The 16923-nt window shown below is 42.1% G+C and overlaps 1 protein-coding gene across 5 annotated transcripts in view; it reads left to right on the forward strand.

Moving 5' to 3' along the window:
* Nucleotides 1-16923, forward strand: part of sipa1 (signal-induced proliferation-associated 1) — a 37032-nt gene that overhangs the window by 2543 nt on the left and 17566 nt on the right. Inside the window, exon 1 of one of the 5 annotated variants that reach the window (XM_085175523.1) lies at nucleotides 6909-9713. The exons of 2 other annotated variants lie outside the window; for them this stretch is intronic. The gene's annotated coding sequence lies outside the window, so the exon portion shown is untranslated. 2 more of the 5 variants (XM_085175521.1, XM_085175524.1) reach the window with 2 other exon arrangements.

Raw genomic sequence — 16923 nt, forward strand, 5'->3', positions numbered from 1 at the left:
TGTTCCCGAACAGGAGGGCGTTATATTTTTCTACAATCTCAACTTTCTTGCTGGACAGTTCAGTAGAGTGAAACCCCAGCCTTGCAGGTATTTATCGCGGCGAACGATTAGGATGTCTGCATGAAGTGCACCGGCATAATGGTGCTCACAGCGTGCAGCCTGCTCATACAACTCAGCTGCAGATGACTTTTTGTTCTGCTGCCATCCACTGCGTCGCACTTACGGCGTATCGAGGCAGCGCAGTCCTCTGTGTGGGCCATGCCCACAGGATAAAAGTGAAAAAGGCCCCTGTCTATAAAAAAAAAAAAGACATCTGAATGCGTGTGTGTATTTTAAAAGAGCAGTTGCGCGGAAGTAAAATGCCATTTCAGAGGATGGCAGCCCTAATGTAACCGGGATCCTTTGTGTCTCCTTGTGGTCTGTAGTTTGCTTTCTGCTTGGCCAAATAAAGCAAAATAAAGCACCTGCTGCGTTTACTGCCTCCTCTGCAGAAAGTGTGTTTTCTGGTGTGAAACTCACTCTGTTGGTAAAGTAGTGGAGCAGTTAGCATCAGTCGCTTTTCATTAGGCAGATCACCACAAATAACAATAAGTCTACCTGCTGCAACTTTGGAGTTAGAGCCTTGTAATGTCAGTGAAGGTGGACGATCTTTTGAGAATTCATTTATTTTTGATACTAGGAAACAGTGCAGATGTATTTAAACCCCCCACACACGCATGCCATAAATTTTCTAGCACTTTAAAAAAAAAAGAAAAGAAAATTGTTACATCATGGCATTACTTTATGATTAATCAGCTCTCACATCTGCTGCAGTTGATTGGCTAATTATCTGACTCTTCTCCAGTTCTGTATATGATGACATCCAGAATATGAGCACATTATGGAGTCTATTTTGGCCTGGGCCCACTTGCTGCCTTTATGAAGTTTGTATATGTATTACATTGGTTATTTTACACATTTGATATAAATTCTCTAATGCTAAAAGCGACCTTTAACCTGACACTTTGTTCTTGGCCGCCCTCATATATAGAAGATGAAATATCCACAACCAAAAGCATACAGCGAGCAGGCAGCTTTCAGCAGCCCTGACAATGTGTGTGTGTTTTAATGCAGCACCCTATGTGTCCTTTCCCATGAGAGGCTTCCTCAGTGGGACTCATTCTGTACCCGGTTGAGTAGCAGGGGAGCAGAGTCACGGGAGACTCTTGAATCGATCGGCCCGTTTTCATTTCCTGAACCAAACAAGAACCAAGAGAGCTGGGCTCTGTACATGCGAGCATCATGTGGATGCAGAGCTGTCAGCTTCTATTGTTCCTTATTGGCGACGCCATAAATTTGTCCTGCTCTCCTTCAGCTGCTGTTTATACCAACCGTCTCCTCTGATAACAGAAACAGTATAGCCCATGGTTTCAGGTTTGCTTCATACTGTGTTCCTGCTCAGAATTAAACCACGATGCCTGAAGTGACTCTCTTGTCCACACAGCAAATAGATGACAGTCCTCACCTGACAGCACGGATGCTGCCAAAGTGTTACTTTGAATTCGCTCTGCACCACAAATCACCCCCGTTTGATCAAAGTGATTTTTATCTGGTTTTGCACTCAGTGAGAATCAGATAAACATATCGCGAGGTTACCGGGCAGATTTTGTCCTGGTCTTACTCAGCATTATGTCACTCCGCTTGTTTTGGAGCCATTTTGCATGGCTACACCCCAGCAGGCTCCCTGTGGGTGCTCAGTTAGGAAGGGCTGTCGGAGGTGGAGACTTCCTCACATCGGATGGCAGGATGCCGGCAGCATTAGCCACAAGGTAGATCCTCTTAGCTCGTGCTCTCTGCTGTCACCTGCTTACTGCTGACCGGTGATCTCCTGCAAGATCAGGCCTCTTTGGGGTTTTTTTCCCCTAATTTCTTTTTTTTTGTCAAGGCTTTTGCCCTTCTCCACCTATTCAGCTGCACAAATAGAAAGCGGGCTATTGTCTTTTTGAAAATAAGCATCAAAATACTTAACTATTAAAACGGTTCCCCCTTGTGATTTCTGCTGCACGCACTCGCATGTGCATGGGACAATTTTGTTAGATTTTCATAAATTACACGAGGAAAATTTCGAGCACTTTCAAAACCCGTCACGAAACCCATCAGCTTTTTGAGTGTGAAATCAAGGTCGAACTGAGAAATTGGCCCTTCGTGTACAAAAAGACGTAATCGCTGGCGGTGAATCACGCTTTAGACCTTTTAAATAAATGATGTTGTAATTGTTCTGATGGGTATCATGTCTTCTGTGCAGAGAGAGGGAAACAGAGCTAGGCATGTCCAACAACGCGCCCCTGATGTAATAGTCCTAAAATATGTGGAAGCTGCTATCTTCATGAGACATATTTATGTAAGCATCTGCTGTTAACACAGCCCACATGAATACAATCCCACTTTTTACTCCGTGTTGTGAAATGCCCCCTTCCAGAAATATATATTCAAGCTCATTGTACCAAATCGCAAAGTACCTCTCTCAGTTATGTCATACATACATTAAACCATTAAGCGGTGCAGTGGCTCCTTCTCATTGTTCTCATTGCTATTACAGGAGAGAAGTGCACTCTGGGGTATTCAGAGCCACTGAAAGCAGACCAGGAGCAACCATTCATGCTCGTGCCACGTCACTTTCATCGCCGCATTCGGTCGATAGAGATCAAAAAAAGCAGAAAACATTTTTAGGCTCTGATAGGAGTTTAAAAATACCCTCATAAGGTTTCTATTTTGGGGATGATATTTGACGTATTAGAGATCGCCTCTGTGTTTGTTTCAGGCTGAAGAGGCTCTTTGCGCTGTCACAAATTTGAGGAGGAAGTTGCATTCTCGACCGTTTCATTTGCATGTTAAAGGCAAATAAAGAAGTAAAGAGCAGTTTGAGCAGGTACCTTAGAGCTCCACATCATCTCTCTGTGGGGCCCAGCAGCAACCGCACGCAGGAAACTGAGAGATGTGACCTTAGAGGCGTAGTTTAGAGGGTTTTTTTGTGTTTAGCTTCTGTCACATTTCAGCTCATTCTAGGTAAAAAAAAAAAGTCCCTTGCAGTAAAAAAGGAAAGAATTAGGGGAGAAAATACACTCTACATACTTTAGATTTAAGCAGATTCAGTCTGTGGCCCGGTGAATCACCAATCCCCATTACTGCACACTTCCCAGAATGCACAGCGTGCATTTTCATTCACAAGTGGAAAGCCACAGATGTACGGAACATGTTCCCTGTTTTGACTGTACCCTACGCACATAGCATCACATCAAAACCCTCCAGTAAATGATGCGCTGTTTGCGTCATCGTACTTAACATATCGGTGTATGAGCTACTCTTTGCTTCCTTTTTTTTCTATCTAGGTCAGAAAGTGCCGTGACGCTGGTGCAAATAAAACAAGTGCCACCAGGCAGTAGTTTGGCTGCAAAGTGCAGCAAGGTAGCCGCAGTGTTCACATGTGCAAAATAATAGTTTGTCAGCAGGGTTTGGCTTCATATTTTCACACATATGTTGGTCTTCTTTGTAAGTAGCTGCGTTAGCATCAGGGCGAAACTTTGCTTTAGAATATTTCCTCTAGAGGTGCTGGTTGAAGGGAATCCGCCACTGCACTACAGCTGTGACATTTACATATAATGATGCTCATAGCTGTGGATTTCTTACAATATTGAAATATTTTAGCACAAAAGACAAATCGTATTATCTAGGGGGAAATGGAAACGACAACTCCCTTGTGTGTTTTTTTTTCTTTTTTCGGTACTTTGGTCGAGCTTGATTTCCGTATCGAAGACGTCGCTACACAAGCAGGGAGAATGGCTTGATGTGAGGCTTTACAGATGCCCGCGCGTCTGTGAGAGACATTAGTCTATTTCTCCAAATAATGATAGCAATTTGTGTCCTCTGAGCTCATAATGAGCGTAGATGGAACCAGTGTAGCTTGTAAGCGTGATGGCAGCCATTTAGACGTGGCCTTTCCTCACTCCTGTACCCCGAAGTCATAAGCAACACTTATTTAGAGTGAGTGAAGACGGCATTTGGTTCGATTTGCTCCAGTAAACAAAGATGTTGAGCTTAAAACGTGTGATGAATTCAGGGCATCGGCATTGCAGCTATTTTATGTCTCTTTACAGCAGGGACAGTGAGGAAGCAGAGGATGTCGGAGTCTCTTCCTCTGGAAGTAGACAGTGTACAGTTACTCTTCAGCGTGCCTTTAAAGCAATATTGAGCAATCTCGTTTCCTCTGCCTCAGAGCTGGTTGCACAGATGACGGAGGGGTAACAGTGAACCGTTGAGCCTCAATATAATAGATACAGTCATGAAGCTGTGGGTCAGTTCCTTTCTCTGTCACACAAACCCAGGCACACAGAAACGGGGCATTTGCAGGGAGACAGCTGCTCTTCCTGTCTCTGTGTGGACAGCGTGCAACATCTATAAGGACACTGTTTTATAGAGTCAGCAGACGCACACAAAGACACACATGCTCTCAAAGTACCTCTCGCATCTGTGCCTTAAACCTCTCTGCCTTCGTCTCTCTCGTGGTGTGCCACAAGGTGTATTTTCAGATTTACAGGAAGTGGCAGTGCTCTGCCAGCGCGCAGAGTTGATGTCATGGCAAATAATATGTAAAACAATAGCATGAGTTAAGTATCTTTATTTAACTGTGGACAAACAGCACCACAGTTGTGATAGAAATAAAATTTGTGCATGAGAGTGAGTGAGTTGTGCATTGCGCTGTTTAATACAAGAGGAAGTTCCTGTAGGTTCTAATACTATAGAAAAGGCTTTTCGGAGCATACTTCCTCTTTGCATTTAGGCGGGCAATTAAAGTAATGGAAAATGATCACCAAATGCAGTGATTTGTGAAACTTTCGGATTTGTACTTTCTGCTCTGACAGCCTCTTCTTTCATTTTAGCAGCTTGTTTTTCAGCTTACAAAAAAAAGAAAGAAGAAAAAGAACTGAAACTGGATGAGACGCCACTGGAGACACACGTTAGATGACCTTAACCATACTTGCTTACTGTAAGAGACGAGGCACGTGTACAGAGAGAGAAGTCGGGCGCAGTCTTAGATTTAAAAAATACAAAAATCATAACAAATAAAGCTCCAGTGATTGCTGTGTGTGTGCGTGGATGTGGATGGACAAGGGAGCAACCAAACAATGAATAATTAATATGGTAAACCCTCGCCCCTTTTTACCCCGTCCTATTAATAATGTAATAGACTCATTTTCTCCTTGAAGTATGAAATCTGTTAAATTGTGTTGAGTGGCCTCTCTATCTATAGAGTTTAGAGGAAATCTGTACCTCTATATATAGTCATAACAAACAGTGCGACAATTCACTCTTTTTACTTATTGGTCATTTTGCAGGGGAGTACATTTAAGTTCCCACTGAACTAAGTACACCTGACAGAACAATAAAGCAAGCAGACAGTCTTGATGTCATAGACTGTAGGTAAAAGATGGATGTAGTGACTATGACCTCATCTACTGATTTCATGAGCCTCGATTTCAGTATTCTGGCTGTGGTCATGTTGGTTTCTTACAGCAATATGTTGAAGAAAGAGTGGCGCTAGCAGGTTCGTTAAGCAAGCCACATACATAGGTTCTATGGGCACAACGCGCAGACACTTACACAGCAAGCCATAATATTGTTTTGTTAGCTAAATTAACATTTTTAAAAAAGGCACCACCACTGCAACCACAATTATGAGATCAAGTTTTATGTCCTTTGTAGCTCAAGAGACCCATGTCATCTCTTGTGCCAGGCAGTGAACTTGTTTGACTTTTATCTTGTCTCCCTCCTCTCACCCCCACCTGGTTGCAGCCCCTCACTGGGCCTTGTTCAGCCGGAGGTTTTTTTTTCCTGTTAAAAGGGAGGTTTTCCCTCCCACTGTCAACGTGCTTGCTCACAGGGGCTTGTTTGATTGTTTTCTTAGTTTTTTCTCTATTGTGGGGTCTTAACCATACCCGACCTACAGTGGCCCCTAGAGACAATGCGTATACAAACTCAAAAACACAACGGAAGTGCTCCAGGACGCTAGGGGCAGTGTTGAGCTCGATTTGCAAAATAAACAGCAAGTTTGTTGCAAACGCATGGATTTGGATACCGGCGGAAAACACTGTCACTGGTTGTGTCCAAATTCATGGGCTGCATCCTCCTGAGGCCGCATTTGTAGACCGATTACGTCACAGCGACGCGCCGAAGGCTGTCCAAATTCGTAGACTCCTCCGAATGCAGCCGACAAATGCGTCCTCCTTTTCCCCGAATTTGAAGGATGGGTCGGGTGTGTCCTTCTTGGCCCACCATATCCCAGAATTCATAGCGCGGCCCAGCCAAGCTCCAGTTTCCGGCAATGGCGGCCGCTACTAAGTTTTAAAATTACTCTTATTAATCTTTCTGGGCCACAAAATAAACTTTAAACATATTTTCAGGCGAGAATGTGGGTTAGCTCGTTAATAATTAAAAATGAACACAAAAAACGGAGAAAGATTTCGGGGTCCATTTTCGATTTTCGTGCCGTGGCGCTGACAACCGGAAATACTCTGAATTAAGGGCGGGAGTAGATCGAGAAGGCTAGACCGTCCAATTCCATAGCCGTTTACTTCCGGCCTACCCGACCTCCTGAGGACCCGGCCCACATAGACCGCGAAGGCCGGGTCCTCAGGAGGATGCAGCCCATGAATTTGGACACGACCACTGTCACTACCCGATCCGTACCGGAAACCCGATGCGCGAAAGGCGTCTACTTCCGGTCGAAGCGTTTTACGATAGTTACAGGTCAGAGTATCTGTTAAGATATTAAGAATAATAGGTATCATTTTAATAAGTATTAAAATGTTTCCAATAATGAAACATTTCAATATGATGTAGACAAAAAATAAAAAGATAGTTACGGATCAGAACTCACCGATCCTTACTGCGCATGTGCAAAGTCGGACCGTACAAATCGGGTCTACCCGATCTGTACCGCGCATGTGCAGTGGTTTTCTTTTTCTTCTGTCCTAGGATACCGCCGCCTGCTGACCGAGCGAATGAACCCTATTGTAAACTGAATTAGCGTCATTACAAACGTGTGTTAAATTTGATTTAGTGATAGTCGAGTGTGTTTATGCTTGTCTGTGTGGAGAGGATTGATTGGAATAGTGATGATGATGTCCGCTATCACTGTCAGTTGTCAGTAAACATGTCATCTGGCTGATGAATCTTCACGTGACATATTAAGTCTGTATTATTAACTCTGTAATTAGGCGCCATTGTTCTTATTTTACGGCGCTGTTGTTCAATCGGGGAACGCTCTCTGTTGAGGAGAAAAGCATAAATTTGTTTGTATACGGATTAACCATTGTTTAAATGTCCCGGTAGTTGAAAAGGAGGCAGAGCTGTTGAGAAATGCTAGGAGCTAACTGGGCATTAACCGTATCATTGAAATATATTGAATGTCGCAATGTTGGCAAAGAGAGGAAGTGACGTAAGATTTGCGCATGCGGGGTACCGATCGGGTTTCCGGTACGAATCGGGTAGCGACAAACTCCTGCAAGGATAGAACAACCATGCTTTATAAGAAAAGTAATGTGCAAACTGTTGTTTGCTTGATTTGTTTTTAATTACTATGAACGTTTGGTTTATGGTGGAGTCAAATCTGACGTTAGCTAACAGTCAGTGTGCTTTGCTCAGAGAGAAGCTCAACACTGCCCCCAGCGTCCTGGAGCACTTCTGTTGCGTTTTGGAGTTTGCACATGCTTCGGAGTTTGTGCGTGTTTTGGAGTTTGTACGTGTTTTGTCTCTAGGGGCCACCATACCCAACAGTTCATGTGATTTGACGCTATATAAATACAAGTGAACAGAATCAAATTGAATTTATTTCTACTGAAATTTTTAACATTTTAACATGAAAGTCCATTGGAGTTTACTGGCTCGTTAAACCAGCCTTTAGCGTCCAGTTGCAGAACTGCATTTTTCATACTTTGTCACTCAGGCTTCAAAATACCAGATGCAGTCATTGCTTTCTTGTTGAGCCGTGACACTTCGATTGTCATGAAGAAAATAATTGCAGACAACAACTCTGACTAACCACTCTGCTGTCAGCATCACCTTGAAGTTCTGCAAAAACATAATAAAAGCAAGAAAAAACAATTCTTTCATTCCATTAGTGATGATGGATGTATACTATCAAAGGCAGAACTGCACAGAAATTTTCTGACAGGCTCTGACAGGTCATACTTGTTGGCTTGAGTACCTGTGTCACTGCAAAATATTGCTCACAGTAATGGCAGATGTATTTCTTTTGAGACTCTTCAAAAACCTGCTGTTTTTCTTGTCACCTTGATAGCTATCCTCTTTGTTAAAATCGGCCCATTGAGCACCAGGTGCCGACAGGAATGGAGGCTTATGTGTCTTTGGGGACCAATAGCTGAGACGGGCATTTGCAAAACTGTTTGAATTAAAAATAAGAATAAAACACATCACAACAGAACGAGAGTGCATCATCTACTTAGAAGCCTCTGGACTTGGCCCAGTTCACTGTTTGCAGTGTGGTAGTGGGTCCATGAGGAAGATTGAGGAAGCCAGAGCAAGTGTTGGGCATTAGAATGAACTCATTTTTTGAATCAGGTCCAGCCACATTAATACACATTTACTCTCTTGAAAGCACTGCAGCTGCTCCGGCTCGATGTCACATATTCGGAGGCAGAGCAGGAATGCAACCTGATCTCAAATGTAGCAGGACTGCGAACAATCAATAATGAGAGTGAGACTGAGCCTGGCTTTAAATTTCCCCAAATCAATCACTGTTAGGAGTTGATTTAGACCTTGTGGTTAAGAATCAGCAAGACAGCTTTTAACTATAAGGATAGACAGTGGTGTTAGAGGAGCTGTCCTGCAAAGCTGGACACTTTCTAATAGCTGCCTGAGTCAAACTGTGTGTGTCACTTTATGGTCACATGTCAAAACAGTGTCTTTTGAAAGACTTGCATGCATCTGTGGCGACAAGTGTAGTGTTTCACAACTTCAGCTTCGTCTTTGAAAGATGCCAAGCACAGAAAGAAGTTGCAGGTCGAAATGACCGCCACAACCTGACGCGATGGAGTTGATAAGCCTGCAGTAACTTTTGCCACTGATCAGATCTAATTGCTGCTAAGCTGTTAAGCTGATTGCTGCAGCTTCACCCAAAGGGAAACCAGATCAAATCTCTATCGTCTTGATCGGGAGGCTATCTTTTTTTTCACGGTCAAACGCTTCCAATGGCCGCGCCATCGGCGGTAATTGCGATAAAAGCACATGAGCTGAAGGTTGAGTCACTTTAACAAAGTAAAAAAAAAATGTGCTCATTCACTCTGCAGTGTGGCAGCCAGTCTCCAATAAGTGTGGTGTACAAACGATGACGACACACATCCTCTCGGAGTTCAAAAGTCACTCGTCTCTTCCTGTTTCACAGGACGTAGACTCGCATGAGCCGGTGCAAAATAAGTCAAGCGGCCGTGACTTCCCCAAAACGGTGCATGTTTAATTTGACTCTCCTCTGACTTCCGCGTGTGTCCTAACGTTGTACACAAGAGGCGCATTAACCTTGTCCTGGACTTAACACGGACGTGGTACTCACCTACTGTCATCAGTTAAGCCAGCCAAGCCCAGAGCAGTAATGGTCCTTCAAAGCCCATCTGGTGCACTATGCAAAGACAGATAATACTTAAAGATTTTGACCCGGTCAGGTATGTTTAAAGAATAATTCTCTTTGAAGCATGAATGTCTGATGAAAGTTACAAACTGAAGTATATGTTTCTTCTTTTTCTTAAAACAAAAAATCAGTTTCTCCCTTTAAATGTTTAAACTTCAGATATGACGAAGAGGTCGAGCCTCAGTGTTTGTGCCTCAGGTTTCCACTTCCCACTTGTAAGATGAGTGATGGACCGGGGCTCGCTTCTTTGTGATGCAAACTCGATGAACACAGTTAAGTGCTCCACTCTTCAGTACAACAGTTTCGCAGCATGAAAATTAGAATCCGTACTAGTATGTGCAATAAAGCTAGAAGATAAGTTACGTTTTCAGAAGCTTATTTTATGACAGGAAGTCTGTTCACGTTCCCCTTTCGCTCAAAAGTTTCAGGTTTTAATTTTTGCGACAAAATCAAGAGCCATGGGTGGAAGCATTACTTGGCATTAAAATAAACTGTTTTAGCATGCGTAACACGGAGATCATTACCGTCCAGAGGCCGAGTTCTGAGACGCAGTATTAAACACTGCTGTCTGCATGTATTATTAAGTTTCTCAGGGATGGAGTCTGGCTCTTGCATCATGGGAGTATCTGCAGGAAAAAGCAGGCAGCAGCCTCCCAGTGATCTTAGCAGATGCAATGGAGCTTTAAAAAAAATCTTGGAGAGCATGAGGTGCATGCCTGGGTTATACGACTGAATATAGAACTAAATAGAAAAACAAAGAAACTGCAATCATTTTTATATATTAATTATATAGGACCAGTTCCAACCAGCAGTTTTGGATGACAGGCAGGAAAATGAAGCTGCTGTTTTCCCTAATTTGGGATGACAGAGATCACGTGTGGGGAAAAGTCAGTTTAAATGGCAACGCAACCAGATCACGAAGGTGTAAATCGTGACCAAATCACATTCTGTGCTCTTTATTGATGCCATTTAATTCAAACAGTTGAAGTGGTTTGCGTTAGCCAGCCCAGACAGTTACGGGTCAAGTTTCTGGTAATGTGGTGGTCGAACTGTGGCTTGGAGAGCATCGGGGGAGGTCAAGCATCGTTTCCAGCAACTCCTGTGTCATCTGACATAGGCTAATCTGTGGATGTAGGCGCGTTTGTACATATTTGGAGTAGATAGCTGATGTGTCATGCTACATGCTACATCTCCACGGACAGCGACTTGCTGTTTATCCTTATTGTGTTAGAATATGAACGACATCATAATGATGGCATCAGCTTTAGCCTTTTTCTAGTAGCAACAGCATTGTTAGGATATTGGATCCTCTAGTGCTAATAGATTTTAAACCAGCGAGATACAGAATCATCACATGCACATTTACAATCAATGTACAATCAGCTGTACTGAAAGCTTTTGAGAAAAGAGCTTCCCGTTACTGTTTATTGTCTCAAGCCTAATATCCTAAGTTATTTTTTATTGCACCCTCAGTCAGTCCTGCTATTATGAGATGATCCACTTATGGTCATATTAGAGTTTGGTTTAAGCCAGACTGATATTTGCTCATAAAATTGCTCAACTTGGTATATCCTGGGAAAACATTAAGCTGGTTATCAATGATTTGTGCCGTAGCAGTTTATGTGCATGTAGCAAAAAAAAACAAAACCCAAAACATTAAAAATGCAAATAATGGCTTCCTAAATATATTAAACAGAAACTTGAGGGGGCTGGGACAAAAACACCAGTTCCTCTTTGCTTTGTACTTTTTCACAAGGTATATGACGCACTTCTCTGTCGTGGTAACACAGAGAGAAGTGAAGTCAGTGAAGTCACTGAAGGACAGTTTCTCTTCAGTGACTTCAGAGAGAATATGTATTTTTGACACCAGTGTGGCTCTGTCGAAGATCTTGTTGAAGACATTTTGTGTTCAAAGGTAAGAAAGGGACTGATTTGCTTTCAAACAGAAAAAAAAAATCGTGAGGTTTTAAAATAGTGTTTTACGGGTTTGGAAAAATTGGGGGGAAAATATAAACCTAGAAATTATTGGAAAAGTAACGCAGGTCAAGTTGATGAATACCCAGGTAACCGAGTGTGCATATCAGTTAAGAGCTGCTGGAAAAATAATTATATTGGTATGTCTGAGGAGACTCACCTGGTCAATTAATGTTGATGCTTTTTGTCCGAACATCAGAACGTCAGACTCCGTTGAAGCTGTTGCTCTGATTGGGATATAACGTCTGGCTTCATGTGGAGCACATATAAGGCATGGCTTGAGAAAGACCAGGACTTGGACTCAGGATGGATGAATCATCCGCTGTGTAGTAAAACACAGAATTTGAGAGGCAGCTATAGGGCCAAGCCACAGAAATAATGGCTCTACTCCATCTCCCGTGGTCAGTGCTACCCTTTCACCCAGTGTCAAACTAGAGACTGTTTTGGGTGCTGTGTCTATAAATTGCAGTTGCAGAGTTACTGTGGCTAATTATTCCTTTGACACATGTGAAGTCACCCCACTGCCTGGTGGTGGCTGAAACCCACAATGAATCTACTGCTTCTTCAGGATTTAGACTTTGATTAGAGTTAGTTTCAGGCTTGGTTCACTACATCCAGAGAGTCTGTCAAATAGACAGATTCATTACCCTTCTGGTATCTGGACTAATCATGGTTCCATGCATAGTCACCCCTAGAGGTTCATTCTGAACTGCTAAACACACCCATCATGCCTAGTAAGCACTCGGGGTCAGGACAGTGCTAGCAGGTGACACAACTTTTATTATCTCATTTCAACATGGGCTCTGAAGCTCGTTAATCATTATTACAGGGTATTTTAATTGACAAAAATGAGATTTTTTTAAATTTAAGATGCACTGTATTGACATGGATTGTGCATTCATGCATGGCCAGTTGTCTTGGCAAATGTATGGAAAAGGCAGGCATTTTTTTTTAGTGAACGTATATATCAACAATGTTTGAAACATTGCTCTTTTGCATGAAAGAAACTGCACAGAAATACGCCCGTGTGAAGATGCGAATCAACCAAATCGGCCAAGTTCGGTGCCATTTTTTTAAAGCTGCTTCCAGTTCAGTTCTGTCTGATTATGATAGCAAAACGTTGCAAAAGCAGAACACAGATCTCTGCTTATGATCAGTTTCAGGTAGTCCAGGACAATGGTAACCTATGAGGAACTACAGCAATCATTTGGAGAAGTACCTATAAATATCCTAAAGATGAGCTTTGGGAACGCCCATTTAATATTTCTGGTTTCATGCAAAAAAAATGTGAGAACTAATTTGTGGTAAATGAGTTGTGACATGTATTTGGTACAGAGGTGCACTGCATATGTGTAAAGTAAGTTATTGTAATCCTAATAATCATTTAACAGCAATTTAACAAGGTCACCACTGCGCGCGTGTGTTCGTATTTATGGCAGATGTTAAGCAGCTGGCGCAGTGTGGAAAACAGTCACACATTGTGATGTGTTTGCAGATTGAGTGCTACAGTAATATTTTGTAATGTTGTTCGATTTTGTCAAAGCTGGAGCATCGAGACAAATTGTGGGATGCACAGATGGGTTTTGTTGCTGTGCAAACTGTCACTTTTGTAATCCTGCGGCCATCACTCTGATACACGTCTATGTATGCAACACCTACTGTATATAATGTCTGTTACTAACTTTCTTTCTTAAAAACTGAGAAATATAAATCCCATCAGTCACAAATATGTTTTGATTTTATGAAAGGAAGTCGCAGCATGACAGCGTCCACCTTGTTTTCTTCGTTGTAAATAAATAAATAAAATAATAAATAAAATTGTATTTATATAGCTTTCTAGACAGAATCAGAAAGTGCTGCACATAAGATAACAAATAATAAAAGGGTAAAACAGACAATATAAAACAGGCAGAAATTGAACCAAAAACAGTTTTAAAAAGGTGAGTTTTAAGTTGTTTTTTAAAAACAACCACCGAGTTATCAATGTATGAGGGAGAGAGTTCCACAGTCTCGGGGCCACAGTGGCAAAAGCCCTGTCACCCTTAGTTCTCATCTTAGTCTGTTTTATAGCAAGTAAGCCCTGATCAGATGACCTCAGGGACCTGCTGGGGACATAGGGCTGTAGCAGATCGGAGATGTAGGGAGGTGCCAATCCGTGCAAGGCTCTAAATGTCAAGACCAGGATCTTAAAATGTACTCTAAATTCAACAGGAAGCCAGTGTAGCTGAAATAGCAATGGTGTCACATGTGAGTACTTGGAGGTTGTCTTGTTCTTATAGTTTACCATACATTATGAACATGAGCGTCACCAGTCGTGAGCTTGTTTGACAAAAGTGGAGCTATTTTGGTAAACAGGGTTGTTCTAAAGCTTCGTGGACTACATGCCACGTAGAGAGGGTGGCACCAGGCAGGTTGCTATGGAAACAAGGACTGATCCATGGTTTGAGGTCCCGAGAAGCTCAGGAACATGTGAATCTTTACAAGGGGCCGACTGATAAGTGTCCAAGTTCATCCAGCACTGTGTGTTGGTGGAGAGAAGGAGTGCTTCTGGTGGACCTCAGGCATTCAGATTGTTGTTGGAACAACATGAAAGAAATCTGCGATTTTTTTTAAATCTTTCTTTTTCCAAAAACAACCTGCTGCCAATAATCTACACCCCCACTCTGAGACGGTGGAGAGAATTGATTGCTCACACTTTTTCAAAGCATTGTGAAACATGCAGATGACGCTGCATGTAATGATTGCAGATAGGCATAGACACAGATCATTTGTGCACACATAGGTGTTGAACATCTGAAAGTTTCCAGGAGGGAACATGAGCAGGTTTTTAATGTCAAAAGCTGCAGCACTCCACACACACAGAGGCAAGCAAAGCGGTTAACTGGTGCTCATTGTCAGATCAGGAGTCTCGCATGAAAGAGAGGAGTATGGCAGCTTACTGGGGCCCTAATTAAAACAATACCATAATACTAAAATACAGTGCAAGCAATATCCACCTTTCACAATTTCAAAACAGAAAGTAAAACAGCATTTAACAGTTCATTTACATAGATTGAATAAGCTCTGCGGTAGATGAAATTCAAATGGAGCAAAAACCCCTTATGTAATGCAGCTACACTAAAACATCAGCAGGCGCATTTGATGTCAGTGTTTTTAAGTTCAACATTAAAACACGAGGGCAGCTCGTGGCTGTTGTTTTCCAAAGGAACAATGTGCTAAACAGAGAACGATATTGAGTGAACAGCACTTTTGAAAATTCAGGAATTGCATTTCAATTTTTCAGTATTAGATTAAGATCGTCGCGTTAATTAAGTCCGCTCTGGGCTTCCACGGGAAACCCCGACTCAATCAGAGGTGCTAAAAATGAGAAGACTTTTGCCCCTAATTCAGTACTTCACCGTGCTTTCTCTTTCCCATTCCAGGCATGCAAAATAAGCGTCTTCACTCTAGTTCTGACAGATATGAAAGTAATATTATATTTACACATAGTTACACATATTACTCATTCACACTGAGCCTATCTGTAACACTGTTACAGATAGTAGCCAGCCATAAGGATAAACATTTACGTACACGCAGAGCCTCGAGGTACCACAGAGAATGCTGAGGTCACGTCCTTGGCTTGTTTCTACAAAGTTTGGGGATTAAATAACCTGAGGAGAAATTTACACTTAGAGTGTTTACAGATGGTGATTGCTTTTAGGCCGGATTAGAAACTTGAGGATATTCCAACTAAATATACTTAAGTTAATGCTGAAAACACAGCATGTTTGTCTGAAGTAGTCATCGAGAGGTGTGCACATAACGCAGATTCAGTTTTTATCAGTAAGAAATCACAAAACAGCTTCTGAAACTCTATGGCAGCTTGTATTATTAGTGTATTATTAGTTTATAACACAGTTCAGATCAATGATAACATGTCTATGAAAGCATATTGTCACAATAATGGAAAAATAGGCACTGAAGGCAATGTTGAATGTGTTCTAATGAATGATTTGTTAGAATAAACCATAATAGAGAAGTCTAATAATCATTGTTTCCCCTTTTTCAAACCTAGACACAATCTCCTTTAGAGAGAACTTCCTGCTCACAGTGCTCATATCGATGATATAACATGACCTTCACGTTCATTAGCATATCTTGACACGCGAGCAAATCCACAAATAAATTTGATCCTTATTCAACGTTTGCATTTTTAGCGGCAACGTTTAAATTGTACGTTGATTATTTTCTCTTTGGGTGAAAAAAATCAAGCAAATGTGAGCAGCAGCAAGGAGGGGAAACCAAGATTTCTTGTGACTTCCTCACCATTTGGCATATTTTTGTGTTGTGTGTGTTTGTGTGTACTTGTATTGCGCATGTTGTGGGGACCTAAAATAGTTTACACAATCACGCTGTGGGGACTCGACCCCTTTTCGGGGACAAAATAAAAACCTCTAGGGGGGGCCGGGGTTAATGCAAGTAGCGGTTAGCGTTAGAGTTGGGAGAAGGAAATGAATGTAAGTCAGTGTGATGTGAATGTGTGTGCGCTCTGCACCGCTGCACCTGCTCTTTAGGCTGCAAGCTCGATAGAGGAGATGGGTGCTTTCAAAAAAAACTAGACAGGAAGAAGCTTCATACCTTATTGAGAGCGACAAAAAGGTTTCAGCTTGAGTTGATTGACGTCAGTTTGGTCCAAAACAGGGTGCGAGCAACAAAGGATGACACAAACAGGCTGATCTGTACCTAGGACAGAATCCACTTTGACGGTAAGGCGGCTTTGTTGAAACAAAAAAAAGATGAATTCTTTTAGGGCTTAAAAACAGGGAAGCACTCTGCTTCATTGTCGTTTTCTCAAACCCTCTCGACTTTCAATGACTCTCAAAATAGTGAAAGTAATATCTGTCGCAAAACACGGCATTTGCAGTTATTTAAAATGCTTTTTGTTGTCCATACTGATGTATTTGTTTGAATACTGGCGCGGGAGTGAACTACAAAACTGTTTGGTGGTGTGCGAATGCACAGTGTCGGGGTGGAGGGGAGATAAGAGACACGGCGTACACTTATTTCGCTTGTATGCTGGCACATTGTCAGTAAGCCAGGAAGGACCCTCCCCTGTGTTAATACTGTCTATTGTGAGCGTGTGTGGGGTGGATGTGGTGAGTATTAAGTTTGCTATGGAACTATTTAGGGAAACTTTGGAACGGAAAGTGTCTAAAGGAAAGAATAATAATGAGGGAAAACAGAAAACAGAGGTACAAGGCATTACTCAACAATAAAACACACGTCAG

The sequence above is a fragment of the Neolamprologus multifasciatus genome, chromosome 10, assembly GCF_963576455.1.
Source record: "Neolamprologus multifasciatus chromosome 10, fNeoMul1.2, whole genome shotgun sequence".
Lineage (NCBI taxonomy): Eukaryota > Metazoa > Chordata > Actinopteri > Cichliformes > Cichlidae > Neolamprologus > Neolamprologus multifasciatus.